The sequence below is a fragment of the Cryptotermes secundus genome, unplaced genomic scaffold, assembly GCF_002891405.2.
Source record: "Cryptotermes secundus unplaced genomic scaffold, Csec_1.0 scaffold1356, whole genome shotgun sequence".
NCBI lineage: Eukaryota > Metazoa > Arthropoda > Insecta > Blattodea > Kalotermitidae > Cryptotermes > Cryptotermes secundus.
The window spans coordinates 316,958-338,460 of NW_019731598.1; the positions used below are offsets into that span (position 1 = coordinate 316,958).

A 21,503-nucleotide genomic window follows, 5' to 3' on the forward strand; every position below is an offset into this window, starting at 1 on the left:
TCTTCTATCCCCAAGGTCATCCAGCATCTTCTTACGTCTTATTCCTCGTCTTCTGGTCACTTCTATCCGCCCCTCTATCTTTCCTTCAATAACTTCTTTTAGAAGGCAGTTACTGCGTAAGATATGACCAATCCAATTAGCCTTCCGTTTTCGTATTTCGTGTAGGATATTCCTCTGCTCACTGACTCTAAATAACACTTCTTCATTTTTCTCACATAATCTAGCATGTAAATTGGTCGGTAAGGAAGACGGAAGAAAGGACGAAGGAGATGAAAGTATAAAAAATATATAAAATCAGGGACGAAAGAGAATAAACTTGAAAGACAGAGGAGACGAGAAAGATGTAAAGGCAAGATTTAAAAAAAAGTGGTTTAGGTAAAAGTATAGCTACCCCTGTAACAGGCCATGGAGGCCCATAGGTTTGTCATACGTGGAGGATGCCCACATTTTCTATACGACTGGCTCACAGATGGCAGTGAGGCTGTCAGCCGGCCACCTTTTCCCCCAAGATTACCTGGTACTCATTTCTGTAAGAGACTGAGTCGACTCCAGGGCCATAGTACGGCTGGAAGGATTAGATCAATTTTAATTTCAATGACAAATTTCAATGTTTTCCTTCGCCCCCCCCCCACTCCCGCCGTATCGATTGGGTAGGAGCCTGATCTGGACGTTGTTTAGAAAGTCTCTTGCTCTTGCTGTAAATCGAACCTCTATTCCTCGGTTTCCAGCCCTAGCCTGGGATGCTGGGTTACCCAAGCGCATATAAGCGCTTCGGTACATACGACGGTTCATATCGTGATCTGACGTGTTATGATACCGTATAGTCAGGTACGTCGATATCAGTTTTTCGAAGAAATAGCTACACGCCGGAAGGTCGCTGGTTCAAGTTCCGATGAGGTCACTGGATTTTTTCAGTTGACCTAATCCTTCCAACCGCATTGTGGCCCTGAGGTCGACTCAGCCTCTAACAGAAATGAGTACCAGGAATATACTTGGGGGTAAAGAGCGACCGGCGCGTAGAGCTGACAACCTTGCCGCCCTCTATGAGCCGATTATCTAGAAAATGTGGGAACCTCAACGTCTCAGAGCCCTATGGGGCTTCACGGCCTGTTTTAGGGATACCTTTACATTTTCTACTTTTATATAATGCCGCCTTCTTCAGGGTGCCTGGAAGATACAAGCGGTATGTCCCTCTTGAAACTTAATACCGCCCCTATCAGACTTCATCGGAATAGTTCAGTCGGTATAGCGGCGAGCTATGGGCTGGACGGCCCGACTTCGTTTCTCAGCAATGCAAATTTGTTCTCTTCACAGCACCCAGACCGGCTCTGGGCCCCACCCAGTTTCCTATCCAAAGGGCCCCGGGGGCTCTTTCCTCGGGAATAAAGCGCAGGGTAATGAAACTAACCACTCACCTTGTCTTCATGTTTACATTTACCCTACCGGACTGCATGGCGTCATAACCCAGACGACCACAATACGAGGAGTTTATGTATCTGAAGTTATGACGTTTACTCAAGTTGCACCTCCACAGTTCTGCTTTCTGGTTTAAATGATCATGTCTGAGCTTCACGTTGCTGGTACATTGCGTATCCCACTCAGTTCACGGTAGCATGCAGTCAGGCCAGGCGCTGGGAACATTCGTGACCGCGAGATGCCACCACAAGTCACTGTTGCGCTACATCTAAGCTCGGGATTTCCTTACAGCACCGCAATGCAAGCCGGTTCCTACACGTGACAGAACACACTGGCGTGCCATTAGGGCTCTGGGTCTGTGGGGTCGAGGTCATAGGTCAAACGTAAAAAAAATAAATTTGTCCTTGTGCCCAACTAATTAAGCACTGCATCATGAAGACGAATGGAGAAGCGGATGTATATATCTACGCTTTCTTGGCCTTAGCAATATCTGGAGGTGAGTGGTCAGTTTCACACCCCGACCGCTTCATCCCCGAGGAAACAGCCCCCGGTACCCAATAGATAGGCTAGTTGGGCCCCAGAACCGAACTGGATGATGTGGTAAAGGTAAAAAAGGTAAAATTGTTCCTGTACTTAACTAATTAAGCATTACACCGTGAAGGCGTATGGGGGAGTGGAAGTATAGATCCACATTTTCTTGACCTCTGTACTAGTTTGAGGTGATTGGTCAGCTTCACGCCCAGGCTGCTTTACCCCCATGGAAAGCCCCTGGTGCCCATTGGATAGGAAGTTGGGTGGAACGCAGAGCCGGTCTGGACGACGTGGAGAACAGAAAATTCTTGACCCTACCGGGACTCGAACTCGACCCATCGGTCGTCCAGCCAGTAGCCATTCAGTATACCGACTGTGTTATGTGGAGAAGAGAAAATTCTTGACCCTATCGCTACTCGAACCCCGACTCCTCGGTCGGTATACCGTCTGCGCTATCCTGGCTCCCAGTCAAGTGGCAGTGAAGACTGATGTTGCTGTGGTCTCGATTATGTCACCGTGTAGTCTTGTAGGCGGGTCGGTGGGAAATACAGTGTGTACCATTTTAAAAAGTAAATCAAGCCACAAGAGTACAAACAAACTTACAGATGACATCAATATAAGATAAATGTGTTACTTATAATTATCTTATTTTTGTGGGACTCTTTAACGTTGCGGAGAATATGAACCGTGAAGAAGGTTCGATGCTGGAGATGCTGCCTGTAGAGTGTTTCAGGTTCTCACAGCGGTCTGCGTACGCCATGGAAAGCGAACTGAGAATCATGTTGCCCTGATGGTTACCTGCTTCACTGTGACTTCATTCTTGATTTATTCATCCACCCTGAACATGGAGGCAAAATATTCCTCCGAAACGTAGATTGCATGGCGTTATAGCCCAGGAGATAGAATTCTTCGTGCTGTCTTTAGCAAATGCTTTCTGTGTCCCGAAATTTTGTTAGCGGCTGCTGAGTTCATTTGCTTCCCTGTCAGGGTACACGTCACTATAAGCTTCACGACCAGCAGAAAATGATTTCGATTCGTAGTGATGCTCGAGGATGATCATACGTTCTGCTCGTAAAGACATCATGCTTGTACATGGACAGTTACTGCGTGAATGTCTACAGCGGCAGCCTAGCAACCAGAGGGACACTGCCTCGTGTGTCAGGAGGAAAGTTGGAAATTTATTGTGATTTTCTGCTCGGTTTTCCAATGGCACATCCTCTATATAAAGACGTTATAAGTGAGACAATCTACAGGTTTAAACTACCGCAACACTTACACGAAATTCTTGGATATGAAAAGATATAAATTATAACAAGCAGAAAGGACCTGGACTTATATAAACATCAAGCCGCTCTCAAACTTTGTGACACTGCGACCCACTGAAATAATACATAAATTTACATGATCTCCTTCCCCCCCTCCGTCTTTGCCGGTCAGCGAAAAATGCAGTTCTGCGCAATGCTGCATAGCCCTGTGTGACAGTAGGAACCTAGATAGCTTCACGGCCTTTCTACACTTACAGTAAGTTATAGAATGTTCCTGTACAGTCACGCAACAATTTGCGAAATATTTCGGCGACTTTACGTACATCTTTTCGAAGATGCCTCTATTAAGGCTTTAAATATTGAATGAAAGTCGAAGTCACGTCACATTTTGGGCCCAAGAGGAGAGTTTTATTACAGCAATACATCTGCGGGTTGCAGAGTAAGAGAGAAAAAAAATTTGAAGAAAACAAATGGTGAAATAGGCCTATGTGAATCGTAGGGCATTGAATGCAGTGACACTTTCAGACAAAATGAGCACCAGCAGGAATGACGTACGAACTGTTTCGACTCGCACTAAAGTCTGTTCTGTCGAGTTATGACCTACACGACGAGGCAGTCACAGGAACATTTAGACGCAAGAGAAAGCCATCAAGCACGGAGAAAACTGTATCGCCACTTTATCGAGACAGGCTTTTATTATATACATTGCCGTGTCATAAGTAAATCTATCCCTGTAACAGGCCGTGAAGGTCCATAGGGTTATGAGACGTCGAGGGTCCCACGTTTTCTAGACAATCAGCTCACAAATGGTGGTGAGTTTGTCAGACTTACGCACCGGCAGTCCTTCACCCCCAGGAAGATTCCTGGTACTCATTTCTGTTAGAAGGTGAGTCGTTACCAGGGACATACTGCGGTTGGAAGGATTAGGTAATTAGAAAATCCAATGACTTCATCGGGAATTGAAAGCGCGACCTTCCGGCTTGAATCATAGTGTCTCAACCAACAATCTTTTAGGGTGTTATCAGCAGGTGAGACTGTAGAATGACAGGATAGGGAGTGCTGACTTTGGAAGGATATGGAAACAAGCGGTAGTGACTTAATTTGTTTTTATATTGCTAGTGGGGTGGGACTAAGTCCCTTGTACTGCGGCGACTTCTGGCCTATTGTACCATCCCCATATGATAGGTGAGGGTGATTGTGGAGCAACTGGTAGAATGAAGATTGGCAGGGGAAACCAAAGTACTCGGAGAAAACCTGCCCCAGCGCCACTTTGTCCACCACAAATCCCACATGACCAGACCCGGGATCGAACCCGGACCGCCGCGGTGGGAAGCCAGCGACTAACAGCTTGAGTTATGGCGCGGCCTAATTTGGTTTAGTAGAGGGTAAAACGTAAAAGTATCCGTGTAACAGACCGTGGAGGCCCATTAGGTTGTGAGACGTCGGGGTTCCCGCATTTTCTCTGGAGCTCCCATATTAAATCACAGTGAAGCTCGTGTCAATTTATCCGGCCTCTGGGCCAAGATCTGAACCTAGGAACTCCTGAATATGAAACAGGAATACGATACAATCGATGAGTATATCCGGTGAGACAAACAGTTATGAGTTTTAATCTTCACAAGAAGAAGGAACCGACGTAGTTACTGGTCAGGAGTGAGAAACAAATCCTGGAATGTCTGTTGCCAGTTCTCGTGCGCTGACTGTTCACACAGCTGGAGAAATGCTCTCAGCATAGAAGTGTGTTCTGTGTCTCATAAAACCTTTATCTACTATTTGACCTAGTTAAATGCGCTTCGGCCCGTTCTCATGGATCACAGATCAGAGTCTCAACACTGGCGTGCTGTGGATCTGTCCGCCCTGTTCTCAGTCAGTTGAGGGCCGGTGTGCTGCCACAGAATCACTGGTCGTGTCACTTTGTTCTAATATGTGAACGTACATACACGTACAGTAAAGAGCTTCAGCTGATTCACTCCGTTTGTGGTTTATGTAACAAACTCCGCCCATATGGGAACGAATGGTGGTGGAATGATGATAATTAATGATTTTAACAAGAAGTCCTGGAAATGACTAATCGCCTACTTTCCTTTCACCACCAGTTATATATAAAATATATATATTTGTTGTCATAAAAAGACATCTACCCTTCAGTTGTCTAGCAACTCTCATCTATTCTGGTTCTATTATTCCAGTTTTCAGGTGTCATATCACATTTCTTCCTCCTTAAGGCTGCTCGTCCCTAGAAGCCTACAGGCTTACCGCCATTTATTCTCCCAGGAGGCGTGTCTGTTGCTTCTGTTATCACCCTCGTGAAAGGAACGCCTCCCTCCTTAGGGCTTCTCGTCTCGAGAAATGAACTAAAGAATTGTTAGGCGTGGGACAGACAGCAAGGCGATCTCGTAAGCCTATTTTTATTTTTTTGAAGTAAGGAACGTAGCGTAAAAATAAATGATGCTGAAGGAGCAATCATGGCGTATTTGAGGCACTATTCCGGAATTTTCCTGGCGGGACTGAAGAAGCCACAATAAACCCTCTGTGCGTATAGTCGGTATCAGGCCGAGATTCGAAGCTGTCACCTCCAGCTCCAGAATACAGATCAGAGGCTTTATCGCTTGAGCCAACTTTCTCAATGATCTCCAATAATCCTTTTGACTAAACCATAAAGAGTGAAACTACAAGAGTATATGTGTATTTCGGTAGGCACAGAAGTGGCTCACTCTGTAATAAGTGCATATGTGTACATGGGAACTTTATCTGGAATGTACGAATTTTGTTCAGGACACTTTTGATCGAGCTGAGATGTATGTCTAACGAAGGTTTCATACATTTCTCCCAATTGACTTGTATGAGTTTCGTTCCGCGGGATGGCCGTTCGTCTTATCAAATCGGTCCCACCCACAACGCATAAATTCCCTTCACGGTAGCGCTGGCTACAAATCTTGCTCTACACTTAAATTCGATCAATTACAATGAGCGACACTGCACATGTTTCTTTGCGAGCGTGGGCTGAGGAGGAAGAGCCGGATGCATCTCTCTTCAAGCAGGACCCACTCATAAGGGCAGGAACACACACAACGACATCGGTCATACGGTTGATGTCGCATCAAGTAAAAGTAAAAAAGTAAAGCTATCCCTGTAACAGGCGAAGAAGGCCCATAGGGTTTTGAGACGTTGAGGGTCTCACATTATCCAGACAATCGGCTCAAAGATGGCGGTAAGGTTGTCAGCCTTACGCGCCGGCCGCGCTTTACTCCCCAAGGAAATTATTTATTTAATTCCTGGTACTCATTTCTGTTAGAGGCTGAGTGAACCCCAGAGCCATAGTTGTCGCATCAGGTAGTAGAATATAGTGTAGTCTTAGCTTTCATACGTGACGACACGCGATATCTATCGTACGACAGTCGGAGAGCAAAGAAATGTATTTTGTCGCTCTAGTGTGAAAAGGAGGTCGTACGGCAAAAACGAAAAAAATCGAACGACATTTTTCCTTACGACCGATGTCGCTGTGTGTGTTCCAGCCCTAGCGCTCAAGTTCGCTTTACGACTGCGGTTTCTAGAAAACTCATTGTACAAGTACGGTCTTCCTTGTTAAGGCTCATGTTTATGTCAGATGAATCGAGTTCACATATGGTCTACTCGTTATTTTAGTCCATCGGATTAATTTCATTTTGTCAGCGAACAGATTCGCAACGTAACTCCATGATTATACTTAAATTACAGCAACACAAATCACAGCAACGGGCTGCTTCAGGTATGCAGACGCTAACTATTTAATTTAGCGGAAAGGGATTAATTGGCATAAGGTGACAGAGTACAATACATAATGAATGTTCTTTTACCTCGTTTTAATTAGAGGTGACTTCTGAACGCTGGGCTGCTAACTGGGTTTGTGAAATGCAGAAAAGTAAGCCAAGGAAGAAACTAGCGTGAAGCAGGCAGCATATTTTGTACATGCCAAGGAGAATTATCTTGGTATATGTTGCAGCTGAATAGCCGTAAGTGTAACGAATGGTATATTTTCAGTAGCCCTAGGTCAAATATAATAGTATATTTGTAATAATCCTAGGTCAAGTAAAATAAAATGTAAAGCTATCCCTAAAACAGGTCGTGGAGGCCCATAGGATTGTGAGACGTCAAGGATCCCACATTTTCTAGACAATCGGCTCACATATGGCGGTGAGGTTTCTCAGCCTTACGCGCCGGCCGCCCTTTATCCCCCAGGAAGATTCCTGGTACTCATTTCTGTTAGAGGCTGAGTATAACCCAAGGCCATAGTGCGACTGGAAGGATTAGGTCAATTGAAAGATCCAATGACCTCATCAGGAATCGAACCCGCGAATTTCAGCTTTTAGTACAGTGGTTCAACCAAGTACTCTACGCCCCCCCCAGGTCAAGTATAATGATATAATTTGAATTCTTCTAGGTCAAGTATAATAGTATATTTTTAATAATCCTAGGTCAAGTATAATGGTATAATTTTAATAGTCCTAGTTGACCTACAGTGATAATTTTTAAATGCAAAGTATGGCATGTACGGACGACTGATGCTCAGCGAGTCGGATGTTAACACACCGCAACGTCAAACCGCACCTGCTGCACGGTCAACCGCGAGTGTACTGACTGTCAGTGACACCTGGGTCTCACTCTCCCTGCTGAGTGGCGGTGACACGTAGAATGTAGACACAGTGGGTCACAGCGCTTAGGCCCCTGGTCTGTGTGACACCAGGCTCTTTTTATCATAATAATAAACCTTGTGGGTTCCACAAAATGCTGGGATTTCTTTTGGCCTTTCTTAGTTTTAATTTTTTAATTCTTTTTGGTACTTCGGCCTTTCCACAAACACAGATAGAAAAGATATTCACCATAATCTTGTGTTCATTTGTGCATGCAGCACACGATAGTAAATTCTAAAGCTTGGCCGCGCCATAGCTCAAGCGATTAGTCGCTGGCTTCCCACAGCGGCGGCCCGGGTTCGATCCTGGGTCTGGTCAAGTGGGATATGTGGTGGACAAAGTGACGCTGGGGTAGATTTTCTCCGAGTACTTCGGTTTCCCCTACCAATCTTCATTCCACCAATTACTCCACAATCACCCTCAGCTATCATCTGGGGCTGGTACAATAGGCCAGAAGTGGCCGCAGTACCAGGGACTTGGTCCCACCCCACTGGCATTAAAAAAAAATTCTAAAGCTTTCTGACGATGGTGCACAGTACTTGGGATTACTCGGTTTGTGTGCTGTGTCCACCGCCCGATGTTCTAAAGAACAGAACGTTTCGGAGACTGGATCTGTTTCCGTCCTCAGGTGAGGGGGTGGGAGACACCTAGTCTGTTGAGTCAGAATAGCTTACCTCAATTACTGGATGGAAACAGATTCAGTTTCCGGAACGTGTGTTCTTCAGAACACCGGACGATGAACAAAATCCAAAAACCCACTAATCCCGAGCATACGTGTATATGTTTATTGGCCCATATAGGACTTGAGGTTTTTCTACGGTGGTCAGAATTCATATTGAAGAATGGCGTCTTCTTGGATGTGGCGCCGTGTAGATCTTGTGTGAACCGACGTTTTGGAGAAACGTATCGCCTCCATCTTCAGGGTAGAAGAATCCCCGAGCAAGGAGCCAGCGCGAACAGGTGACAGTAGCCTTAAGATGGAGGCGATACCTTCCTCCGAAACGTCGATTCACACAAGATCTACACGACGCCACATCCCAAAGAACGCCATTCTTCATAATCACCGCAGTGAAAACCTCAAATCTTAGAAAATTCATATTATTTTATTCCAAGTTATGACACGTTATAGTCTGGTGTAGATAGGTACTGGGGAATATATTCCCTCCATTTATACTTCGAAGATGGAGGCAGTATATACTTCCGAAACATTAGAATCCACTTATCAGACTGTACAGTGTCATAATCCAGAAAAGTATGACGTCAGTGCTATTAGGGATTCTCATTTTTGTTGTGACTGTAGCCTTTCAATCCGTAGGAATGAATTCAAGAAGAATTACTGATGTGGGTGCAAGTTGGCTGTCGAATAGTTTAAACTTAGTTTAAGCGTTTCTTTCAACAAATGTTACGAGATGTGCTCGAAAGAAAGCAGCAAAACGAAGTGTATTTTTCTCTAAGTGGTGCTAACTGAAGGAGACCCTGTTTTAAACCTTCAGAATTTCAAACCGAAAGAAATCTCTTCCTACTTACTTACTTACTCATGGAGCTGAGCCCTTCTGAAGGAGCCGCCAATACTGCAGCTACTCAAGAATTTACCAGCATTTTATGGAACACGAAGGTTCATTACCGTGTTCACAAGAGCCCTCCACTGGTCCCTATCCTGAGCCAGATCTATCCAATCCATACCATCCCATCCTATCACTCTTAAGATCCATTCTAATATTGTCCACCCACACACGCCTTGGTCTTTCCAATGGTCCCTTTCCTTTTGGCTTTCCCAACAATATCCTATACGCATTCCTCGTCTCTCCCATTCGTGCTACATGACCTGCCCACCTCAACCTCCTTGACTTGATCATTCTAATTATACTTAGAGAAGAGTACAAGTTATGAAGCTGCTCATTATGCAGTTTTCTCCAAATTCCTGTCGCTTCATCTCTCTTCGGTCCAAATATTCTCAACACCCTGTTCTCAAACACCCTCAGTCTAAGTTTCTCCCTTAATAATCTCTTCCTACAGAAGTCGTTTAATGGACTCAAGCATGGGACTGTCACTGCTTTAGTACTATTTTCAGTCTCGCGCGGAGCTAGAAGGCTCGGTAACTGGGATCAAAATAGGCCCATGCACTTTATTTCTATGTTTATGTTGTCAGAATTCAAACGTAAATCATAGCTTTTGAATGACACAAAAATAGAATCTTTGCTGCCTTCTGCTTCTCTGGCACATGGCTTGAGTTTGTGTCCACCCGCTCTCTCATATGGGCTCCTTGAACGCTCTTGGGAATTCAAGAGCATTTTCCTAGTTACATTTAAAATTAATGGCCCCGAGATTCTTAAATTTATTATAGTACGCAATTCTTTATTAGATTTTATTCTCCTCAACACCCTGTTCTCAAACACCCTCAGTCTATGTTCCTCCCTTAATATCAGAGACCAAGTTTCACACCCATACAGAACCACAGGCAAAATTATAGTTTTGTATATTCTAATTTTTACGTTTCTAGACAGCAGACGAGAAGACAGAAGGTTCTGGACTGAATGGCAGCAAGCATTATCCGAGTTCAGTCTCCTCTTAATTTCCTCCTGAATCAGATTTTGATTTGTTATCGTCGTTCCCGAATATCTGAACTGTGTCATCATATGTTGGAAATAATATCTAGCACCTTTCTAATGAGACAGCTGAGGTAGCTTAGTCGGTATAGAGGCAGGCTACGGTATGGACGCCGTGGTTCGATTCTCAGCAAGGACAAATATTTTTATCTTCTCACAGTATCCATACCGGCTCTGGGTTCGACCCAGCCTCCTATCCAATGGGTGCCGGGGTCTCTTTCCCCGAGAGTAAAGCGGCCTGACAGTGAAGTTGACCACTCAACTGTACCGAGTGCCGAGTTGAAGTAATGTGGAGCTATACCTCCACTCCTCCATACGTCTCCATTGCGTGGTGCTTAATTAATTGAGCAAATGAGCATCTTTATCTTTCTAATGATGACGGAAAACTATGTCACTACCTGGTGATGATGCATGCTATGAAATGCTTTAGACAGAGAGTTGCTGCAGCAAAACAGCGTGGGAGCACTGACCTACATTGGTAAGGATAGCACAACATGGACGGGAGAAGACTTACGTAGCGATGACTTACACGGACGTTATTAGCGTTTGGTGTTGGACCAGGTCAGCATCGATCCGTGGCAATTCTATTCCTGGCGTTGGAACGGGGGCAGCTGATGGTGTATTGATCTTCCTCGGCGACACCTCAACAAGACCAGCTGTTGCTACAGTTCGCTATTGTTCAGGGTCGAAGAGCTTTGCTTGCCACCTGCCTTCACGCTGGTTTATTGATCGGCTTATTCTTCGATCCTGAAGATGGAGGCTAGATGTTGCTCCGAAACGTCTATTGATTTTTAGCGGAATACAGGGCGTTATATCACAGAAGACAGTACTTTTCATACTCAACACCGTGAAAACCCCAAATTTAACAGGTTTGGAAGTTTAAGGACACCGTAAGAGTCCTAGTGCATTCATTCCATTTTTCTTTTATCTCGAAAACCGTAAGACTCCCGTGTAAAAATGTGTTAGGTACAAAACGTGCGCTTCATTTTTTCTGCACGGCCCTCGTCCGAAACGCTTTCCTGTGGTATAATTTTCCCTACTTGATGGGCATTGTTACAGACACATAAGTAAACATATGAAGTCTACACATAAAGCATCCCCACGTATGATATTAGAACGTGTGTCATGACAATCCGTTGTGAGACTCTGGAGTCGTTACATGAAGACAGATATACGTACAGATCTTAATAAGAGTATTTTTGCAACTAATCGTTGCTGTGGCGCTAAAATATAAAAAGTGTAAATTTGTCCCTGTGCTTAACTAATTAAGCACTACGTCATGAAGGCGCATATAAGAGTGGATATATACATTCACATTTTCTTGACCTCGGCACTAGCTGGAAGTGAGTGGTCAGCTTCACGCCCCGGCCGCTTTACCCCCGGTACATATTGGATAGGAGGTTGGGTGGACCACACAGCCGGTCTGGACGGCGTCGAGAAAAGAACATTCCTGGCCCTATCGGGTCTCGAACTGCACTACCATATCCCTGCTCCGCGTTAAAAATGAAAAGAGAAGGAAACACTAAAGAAAATTTATGAAGTTAAGGGCAAAGCTTAATCACCCTATTTATTACGAGACTGAGTATACCTGGCATATAACATCCATGGGGCACAATACATATGCATACACAACTTTGGCAGAAAACCCTGAAAAAAGAATATTTGTAAAACCTGAACGTAGTTGAGAGGACAATATTAAAGTGTACCTTAGGGTGAAAAATAGGAGGTTGTGGACTGGATTCATCTGGCCCATTATAGGGACAAATGAACTTCTGTGAACATGGTGGTGAATTTTCTGGTTCCATAAAATTCGGGAATTTTTAGTAGCTTCTCAAGAAAGATACTGTTTCGTGAAGTTAGTTCAGTCAATAGGCTCAAAATTTCAACCTTCTGTTTTGTTTATGAAAACCTTAAACCATTTTGTACCCTTAAAGAAGAAAGAAGTCTTCTGGGATTTGGCGCCGTGTAGATATTGTGTTAACCGACGTTCCTCCGAAACGTCGGTTAACACAAAATCTACATGGCGCCAAATCCCAGAAGACTGCTCTCTTCATAGTCACCGTCGTGAAAACCTTAAATCTTACATAGTACCTATAAAGATGGCCGATATTTAAAATTTAAATGTTTATAGCTTGTAGTAATACAGAACAACAGTGCAATTATTCCCACGTGACCTCCACTCAATGCGCCAGCTATCGGCTCTGTGTGCTCCAACTTTCCTTGGGCAATTGCACCTCGGATTTTCTTCCCCTTAAATATTTTAGCGACATCACTTTCACCTTTTACCATTACGCAATCCCCCACCCGGAAAAATTATATTGAAGTGAGGTTATGTAAGCGGGGAGGCCAAGAAACCTGCTTATGTTTAGGGGGATAGAAGGAGAATATGAATATCAGAGCGAAGCTGGCCCAACAGAACTCTTCTAACTTGTACTCAGGAGGTTCCCAGTTCCAATGCTGGTTAGGACACCGATTATCCTGATATTTTTCTTTGTTTCCTCAGCTCCTCCAGCGAAATGCTGATATAGCACTTTAATTGCCACAACCGCTTCTGTGTTCTTTGTAATTCATTGCTCACTATCATCCAGTCATTCAACTCTGATGTATCAGTCGGTGTAGCGACGGGCTACGAGCTGGTCGAACAGGGTTTGATTCCGACAGAGACAAGAGATTTTTCTGTACACCAGGGCGTCCAGATCGCCTCTGGGCCACCAAAAATCCTATAGAATGGGTGCCGTGGGTGTTTCCCCGGGGGTTAAGCTGACCTCTCTAATGCCGAAATCAAAAGATTTGTTGAGTTAAACCTTCATTCCCCATACATTTTCATGGCGTAGTGATCAATTCCTTAATTAAGCGCAGGGACAGTTTTAGCTTTTAAGGTTACTAACAGCTTCGTTAAACGGATTACAAATGTAAGTATAGTCCATTGGTTCAGAATTTGTAAGGGGTTTAGGCACAGACAGCATGGCGATATTGTGAGCCTATTTTGCCTTAAGGAATGAAACTAAACTACGGTGGCGCTTTGTGGGAATTTGAAATATTACTTACTTATTTACTTACTTACTCATGGAGTTGAGCCCTTCTTGATGAGCCGACAATTCTGCAGCTACTCAAGAATTTCCCAGCATTTTATGGAACCCGAAGCTTCATCACCGTGTTCACAAGAGCCCTCCACAGGTCCCTATCCTGAGCCAGATCTATCCAATCCGTACCATCCCATCCTATCTCTCTTAAGATCCATTCTAATATTGTCCACACACCTACGCCTTGGTCTTCCCTGTGGTCTCTTTCCTTTTGGCTTTCCCACCAATATCCTATACGCATTCCTCGTCACCCATTGCTATATATAATATTAATAAAGCCTCACTTTATGCGTAAAGTTTGAAATAATGCGAATTCCCCCCCCCCCGGCCCAAAATAAACCTTTATATTTATTCCTATGATAAAATGTTGTTGCTTTGAATTATGCGAAGGCCGATCACAGCGGCCGTGTGGTCTAAGGCATAAACTGCCTTCGATCGCTTGAACTCTGGGGTCGTGGGTTCGAATCTCACTCAAGACATGGATGTTTGTGTGTGCGTTTATTCTGTTTGTGTTATCCTGTAAGTAGGGAGCGGCTTTGCGACGGGCTGATCACTAGTCCAAGGAGTTCTACTGTCTAAAAAATTATGAAACTGAAAAAAGAGTCAAAGGCCCAACAAAGGACTGTAGAGGCATTGATGAATGAATTATGTGATGTCTTCAGAAAAGCATCCGCTCTGTAGCCTGAAAGCAGATAACTATATGTGTAATAAACGAGGTTCCCCGCGTCTATCTCGCAACACTAAACTATGTTTAGCTTCCGTGCACTTTCTGACACGTTTTCAAAACATTTTTTTTTTCCGTGTCGCGTCTGAAAAGGACCCACATTTCACTTCAGATTAGACCAGACCTGTAAACTTCAACGTATGGGGCTTTAACGTTTCATTGCGTTTTTGTATACACATTTCCTTTCTTTTATAACATATACACGCTATACTACATTATCCTGTCAAAACCAGCTTTCACATCCACACACATGACATCTAGCGTTAACTCCCACAGTTCCCTTGCAACAGTGAAAAAGACGTCTCATAAACTAAACTAAACAAAATAAGACCTAAGTCCACTACCTGCAGTCCAGTAAACTCGCTAATCCGGTTAGAGATAATCCGGACAGAAATATAAAAATGCCGTTCACAGTTGAGTACATACTTTAAAAGACACATGGAAATTAGGAAGGCAGATGAGTCACTTGCCTGTTCGGAAAAAACTTGACATTTCCTTCAAACCTGCATTATTTCGTTCAAAAACAAGTTATCGATGAATAAATGTATTGTCTTTTTATATTTTTTAAATTAACGCTCTACATTGTTATTTTGTCATTTATTTTCATCAGCACTATCTATATCATTGCCGGTCACGGTAGCCCAGCGGTCTAAGGCATGCACTGTCTTCGCTCGCTCGGAAGCCGGGATCGTGGGTTCGAATCCCACTCGGGGCATGGATGTTTGTGTGCGTTTTTCTGTGTGTGTGTCTACAGGTAGAGGCCTTGCGACGAGCTGATCACTCGCCCAAGGAGTCCTACCGAATGTGTAAGATCTAGTAAACCGAAGTGAACCGGAGAGTTTCATGGAGGTGGGCCTAGGCCCAAATTGGGGCTGTAGAGCCACAGAAAAAAAAATCGATATCATTCAATTTTCCATTTATTTCTGTTCGAAGTTTTCTTTTCGCTTTTACAGGTACCTTTTGCTTCATCGATCCGGATTATCGCTTTATTTGCATAACCCTCCCCCCCCAGTTAATCCAGATTAGAGAGCGTTTATTGTACCTGCTCATGCAGGACGTTCCTTCAAGAATATCACAGAAGTGTTCTAGGTTATTTTCCGAAAGGAAAGTAGGTCATGTAGAATTGTTATGGTTCATATTTAATTAAGAACTGATTTCTTTCTTCTGGAAGTGGCCAGCGTCCGGTTCCAGACAGGCATGTCGGAGTAAGCCGTACTGTACACTGTACAGACGAGCAACACGCCATGTCCTCACACGAGTTGCAAAGTGCATTGATGTTGACGGTGGAATTTTCGAAAATGTATTATACTAGGTAAACTGTACGAACTTTGTCACTTGAACAATATATACCGGTATTAGAAACAGTGCCGGTCACGGTAGCCGAGCGGTCTAAGGCATGCACTGTCTTCGCTCGCTCGGAAGCNGAATCCCACTCAGGGCATGGATGTTTGTGTGCGTTTTTCTGTGTGTGTGTCTACAGGTAGAGGCCTTGCGACGAGCTGATCACTCGCCCAAGGAGTCCTACCGAATGTGTAAGATCTAGTAAACCGAAGTGAAACGCAGAGTTTCATGGAGGTAGGCCTAGGCCCAAATTGGGGCTGTAGCGCCACAGAAAAAAAATTAGAAACAGTACGAATTATCTCTTTCTTATCAACAGTTTTGGGACTGTACTGTGAAAGAGCTCTATCTTGGAAACCGTTCGGAATAGGACACATGTACATGTACAATTTTGCTTAGAATGAGGGATAATATGACCTCCCAGAATACTGACCCTCTCTCCTACGGCACTCCATATATGTGTGTGTGTGTGTGTGTGTGTGACACACGTGCAAGTAGAAGTACAAGCTAAAACTGGCCATGAGCTTAATTAAACACAACGCAGTGAAAACGCAGGGCGCGCGGAAGCGTACGCGCAATATTCATAATCTCAGTACTGGATGCGGTGAGTGGTTATTTCATTCCCCTGTCGCTCTACCCCGGGGGAATAACCCCCTGGTAAAAAGGTAAAGCTGTCCCTGTAATAGGCCGTAAAGGCCCATAGGGGTGTGAGAGGTCGAGGCTCTCACATCTTCCATACAATTGCCTCACAGATGGCGGTAAGGTTGTCAGGCTTACGCGCCGGCCGCCCTGTACCCCCGGGAAGATTCCAGGTACTTATTTCTGTTTGAGGCTGAGTCGAGCCCAGGGGCATTGATTAGGTCAATTGAAAAATCCATTGACCTCATCAGAAATCGAACCAGCGACCTTCCAACTTATAGCATAGTACCTCAATCAAATACGCTACCGCATGCCCCACAACCCCGTGGTACCCACTGAATAAAGGGGTTGGATAGGACGGTGGAAGAGAAGCATATTTTTTCCTACCGGCAACTGGACAGTGGTTCCTTGGAGTTCCAGCCCTTAAAAAAAGTAAGTAAAGTAACGCTATCCCTGTACTAGGCCATGAAGGCCTATAGGGTTGTGAGACGTTGAGGGTCCCACATTATCTAGACAGTCGGCTCATATATGGAGGTAAGGTTGTCAGCCTTACGCGCCGGCCGCGTTTTACTCCCCAAGAAAATTATTTCATTAATTCCTGGTACTCATTTTTGTTAGAGGCTGAGTCGACCCCAGGACCATAGTGCGGCTGGAAGGATTAGGTCAATTGAAAAAATCCCATGACCTCATCCGGACTTGAACCCGCGACCCTCCGGCTTGTAGCATAGCATCTCAACCAACTACGCTACCGCGTGCCGTAACCTACTTGATGTACTGACTGAGATATCCCGGCAAGCGCTACTCGAAACCCAACATTAACAAAAAAGCTGGCTGTGTGTCACGTTGCTAGGACACGTCACTGCGCCTCAGAACTTCAGGAAAAACTTCCCGAAGAAGATAATTATCTTGTTGGATCTTATTCCGCGTAGTTTTATATATATTCACCCACGTTTTAGAGGAACCTTCTGTCTGTCTTCAGAGTAGAAAATTATTCCCCCGCCCTGAAGATTGAAGCAGAGCTTTGCTCCGAAATACTGATAACGATATATAAGACTACACGGCATTATATCCCTGAAAATATTAACATCTATAGGAGAGTTTTTCAACATTTTTCAACTCACGGCAAACCGAACAAGGCGCTAAATTTTTCAGGCAAGCGTCAATTTTTAAGGAGAGATTAAAAAAAAAAAGAGCAGTAAGATTGTGCTGTAATCAGTGTTATTTTTAGATAGAAAGATCATATATTTCAACGATTTTCTTATTCCTCAATTTTTCTCGCTTCTTTTCGATCTTCCTCCAAAACTCCCGCGGCACACCAATGTGTCTCGACACTCCGGTTGCAAATTACTGCTCTGCAGTCATCGTCGCTTGCACTTGTAACCCCCTCTCCCAGAATTCCCTAAGACATTCATAAGCACTACACAACCTATATGTGGTGAAGTTCAAATATTCGCAACCAGTGCTAAGAAACGGTGATTCATGAAGCCACTACATATTCCAGCGGTACCTTATTCATGTCGCAAGTATATCAATTAACAGACGTAAAGATTTATTGGTCTCCCCACCCGACAGCAGCCGACAGAGTGCAAAACCTTGTCTCTGCATGTAAAAGGATTGACGTATATTTAACCCTGAGAATATAGCAGAAATTAAAATGCGAACTCTTCTGATACTGATTGTGACGTTTACTGAACGTACGTACTTTCAGAATTCAAATTTGACACATCCATTTCAAATGACAGGTTTTGTAATGAAGTGTCATATCCTCCATGAGCAGGCAGCTCATCACCATAAAATGCATTCCCGAAAACCACCCACTGAGGTTTAATTTCTGCGCAGTATTTACGAAGTATCTGTTTGAAATCTCGACAGGGGGAAGGATTATTTATCCGGAACTTTTCATACCCTTCATGAGAATACCGGGTGATCAAACATCTAGCAATCTCTTAACACACACAACTCATCATTCATATACTTCTTCATACCGCAATAGTCTGTATATCCCATTAACTCTGCATTTCATAGAGCATCGTTAAATTACGTAAATCATCCATACAACAGACGAGTTCTGTCAGGAAATTCTTGTATTAAACAGGTACTTAGTTCTGTTTCGTTTCAACGAAACAGACTGCACAGTTCAATACAACTGGTTGCATACAGTAATGCAAGGGAGTCTAGTGAACTGGTTTAATGGAAAGTAAAAAATTCTGTGGCTCCAGAGGAAGCAGGTCACGTCCAAGATGCCATTTGTGTTAGCTACAAAGGCTGCCGTTCGTCGGTAATTATCACGAAAACTTCATTCATTACGGGTTTATCTGGGAAAGCACACTCAAGGGACTTACCGTAGGCAAGCAGATGCAATGTCTGATGAAGTATAGTCTATCTGAGATATAAAACTGACAACATTGCATTTCCTATACAGGGCGTGTCCCAGGAGATAAGGTCAATATTCTTAGGATGTCATAGCATCGGCCTTCCTAAGCAAAATTGCACATATGTACAAGTGTCCTGTTCCGAACGGTTTCCGAGATAGAGCTACTTCACTGTACAGAACATTGTACACTGTACAGATGAGCAACAGGCCATGTCCTAACACGAGTTGCAAAGTGCATTGATGTTGACGGTGGACTTTTCGGTAAACTGTACCAATTTTGTATTGGAAACAGTAGGCACGCGGTAGCGTAGTTGGTTGAGGCAATATGCTACAAGCCCGAAGGTCGCGGATTCAGGTCCCCATGAGATCACTGGATTTTTTCAATTGACCTAATCCTTCCGGCCGCACTATGGCCCTGGGGTCGACTCAGCCTCTAACAGAAATGAGTGCTAGGAATATTCTTGGGGGTAAAGGGCGGCCAGCGCGTAGGGCTGACAACCTTGCCGCCATCTATGAGCCGATTGTCTAGAAAATGTGGGACCCTCATCATCTAACAACCCTATGGGCCTCCACGGCCTGTTACAGGAATACCTTTACTTCACCTTTACTTTTTACGTAATATCGCTTTCTTATCAACAGTTTTGGAACTGTACAGTGAAATAGCTCTACCTCGGCAACTGTTCGGAATAGAACACATGTACTCGTACATATACAGTTTTTTTTGCTTAGAATGACTGATACTATGAACAAAGAAACAAACTCCGTGATTTTAGTCCGCAAGCGAACTATACTGACCGAGCGACCGCCGCTTGTCGGCGAAGTTAGTGCCAACTTTTGCGGATAGAAGGTGTCACGTGGTCAGCGGAACGGATTCCCACGGCCGTTAATCTCGGTTTTCTAGACCGACCAATACTATGACCTCCCAGAATACTGACCTTTCCTCCTGGGACATCGAAGAGCCGGGATAGCTCAGCCTGTATAGCGACTGACTACAGGCTGGACGACCAAGGGGTCGGAATTCGAGTCCCGGTGGAGGAAAGAATTTTCACTTTGCCATGTTGTCCAGACCGGCTCTGGGGTCCACCCAACCTCATATCTAATGGGTACCTGGGGTTCTTTCCCCGGGGGTAAAGCTGTCCGCTCATCTCCACCTAGTGCCGAGGTCAAGAAAATGTGGCTCTATACATCCACTCCCCAAGACGCCTTCATTGCATAGTGCTTCATTAGTTAAGCAGAGGACAACTTTACCTTATCTGGGATATGATGTATATGTACACTGCAGCTTTCAAATGGAACTTCACATCACCGCATAGTCCATGCTTCCATGCAAATTCAAGGCCTGTTTCGACCACACAGGGACGTTTTAAGATTACAGTTTTTTGGGGCCAGACGCCGTGTAGCTTGGTAGATACATATCTATCTATCAGACTAAATACCGTCTTCTTCCTGACACTCAACACTGTGAGAATCTCTCGAAATCTTCACTCAGCACTGTGAGAATCTCTCGAAATCTTCATTCAGCACTGTGAGAATCTCTCGAAATCTTCACTCAGCACTGTGAGAATCTCTCGAAATCTTCACTCAGCACTGTGAGAATCTTTCGAAATCTTCACTCAGCACTGTGAGAATCTTTCGAAATCTTCACTCAGCACTGTGAGAATCTGTAACATCTCATACAATTGTTTTTTCTTGCAATGAAGTAGAGCGGATGTTAAGCCCCGGACGATAAAAACAGACAATCACGGTACGAAAACTTTAAAAGAATTAAGGAATAGAGGTTTGCGGACCATTAGAAGATAGTGTGCTATATCATTAGTTTATAGTTACTGCGTGGAACCACTACAGACTAAAATCTTACCATCTACTTAAAAATCCTAAAACTAAATATAAACTAATATAAAGTTATATTTTTGTTCAGTCGTCATATATAAATTTCCCTACCAGATTAAGGGTGTTTGAAAACAGGGTGCTGAGTAGAATATTTGTGCCTAACAAGACTTAATTAATATGAGGCTGGAGAAAACTGCATACTTAGCTTCACAATTGCGTCAGGATGAACGAGTGATAAAAGATGAGATGGGAGGAACATGTAGCATGATGAGAGAAACGACATGCAGTAGTTGGGAAACACGAAGGGAGACAATTGCTGAGGAGTTGTAGGTGTAGACGGGAGATAATATAATCTTCCAAGGAAGAGGGAGTGAAGATTTTGACCAGTTTCGCGTGACTCAGAAGAGGGAAGTGTCGGCCACTTGAGAACACGGAGATGAACTTCCGGGGTCTCTTGACTGCACGGCTATCACATTCTCAGGAATCTATGGAGTTACTGTGTTACTAAATTAACATGCAAATGAGCAAAACACATAGTCCTGAGGAATGGATTCTTTTGAAGTGTGTTTAGAATAGAGACGGATATATCGCGTTCCTTGCGTCCCAAATAAAATACTTGTCACGTCCGTTGTGCCCAGTGGTCCATTAAAGAATTCTGTCACGTCTGGACTCCACTCTCCCTCTCCTCCGAGAATCGTATTACACTTCCTGCTTCTTCTTCTTCTTCTTCATCTTACGATGGACCATCACTACTTCCTCCCACCCCTACCCAGGTTTGGCCGCTTGACTAGGTCCGTCTATGTGAACTTCCATCAGTCTTGAAAGCAACAAGTCCTAAGTACAGTGGTTACTGCATTTCCCGCATGATTCAACATTCGGAAAATCTCAATTCTGTCCTCGCAGAAGGCATTCACAATAACCACTGATTATTTCCCTAAGCAACACTGACCGGTTCGACTTTGTATCTTAAATCTTTCCAACCGCACTATGGCTCTGGGGTAGACAGCCTCTAACAGAAATGAATATC

General features: G+C 44.1%; 1 protein-coding gene and 1 long non-coding RNA gene across 2 annotated transcripts in view; one reads left to right on the plus strand and one right to left on the minus strand.

Moving 5' to 3' along the window:
- The window catches only part of LOC117282547, a 266,690-nt gene that overhangs the window by 206,374 nt on the left and 38,813 nt on the right, over nucleotides 1–21,503 (minus strand). The gene's annotated exons all lie outside the window — the stretch shown is intronic.
- Nucleotides 1–21,503, plus strand: part of LOC111867265 (microtubule-associated protein futsch) — a 272,255-nt gene that overhangs the window by 191,308 nt on the left and 59,444 nt on the right. The window lies entirely within an intron of this gene.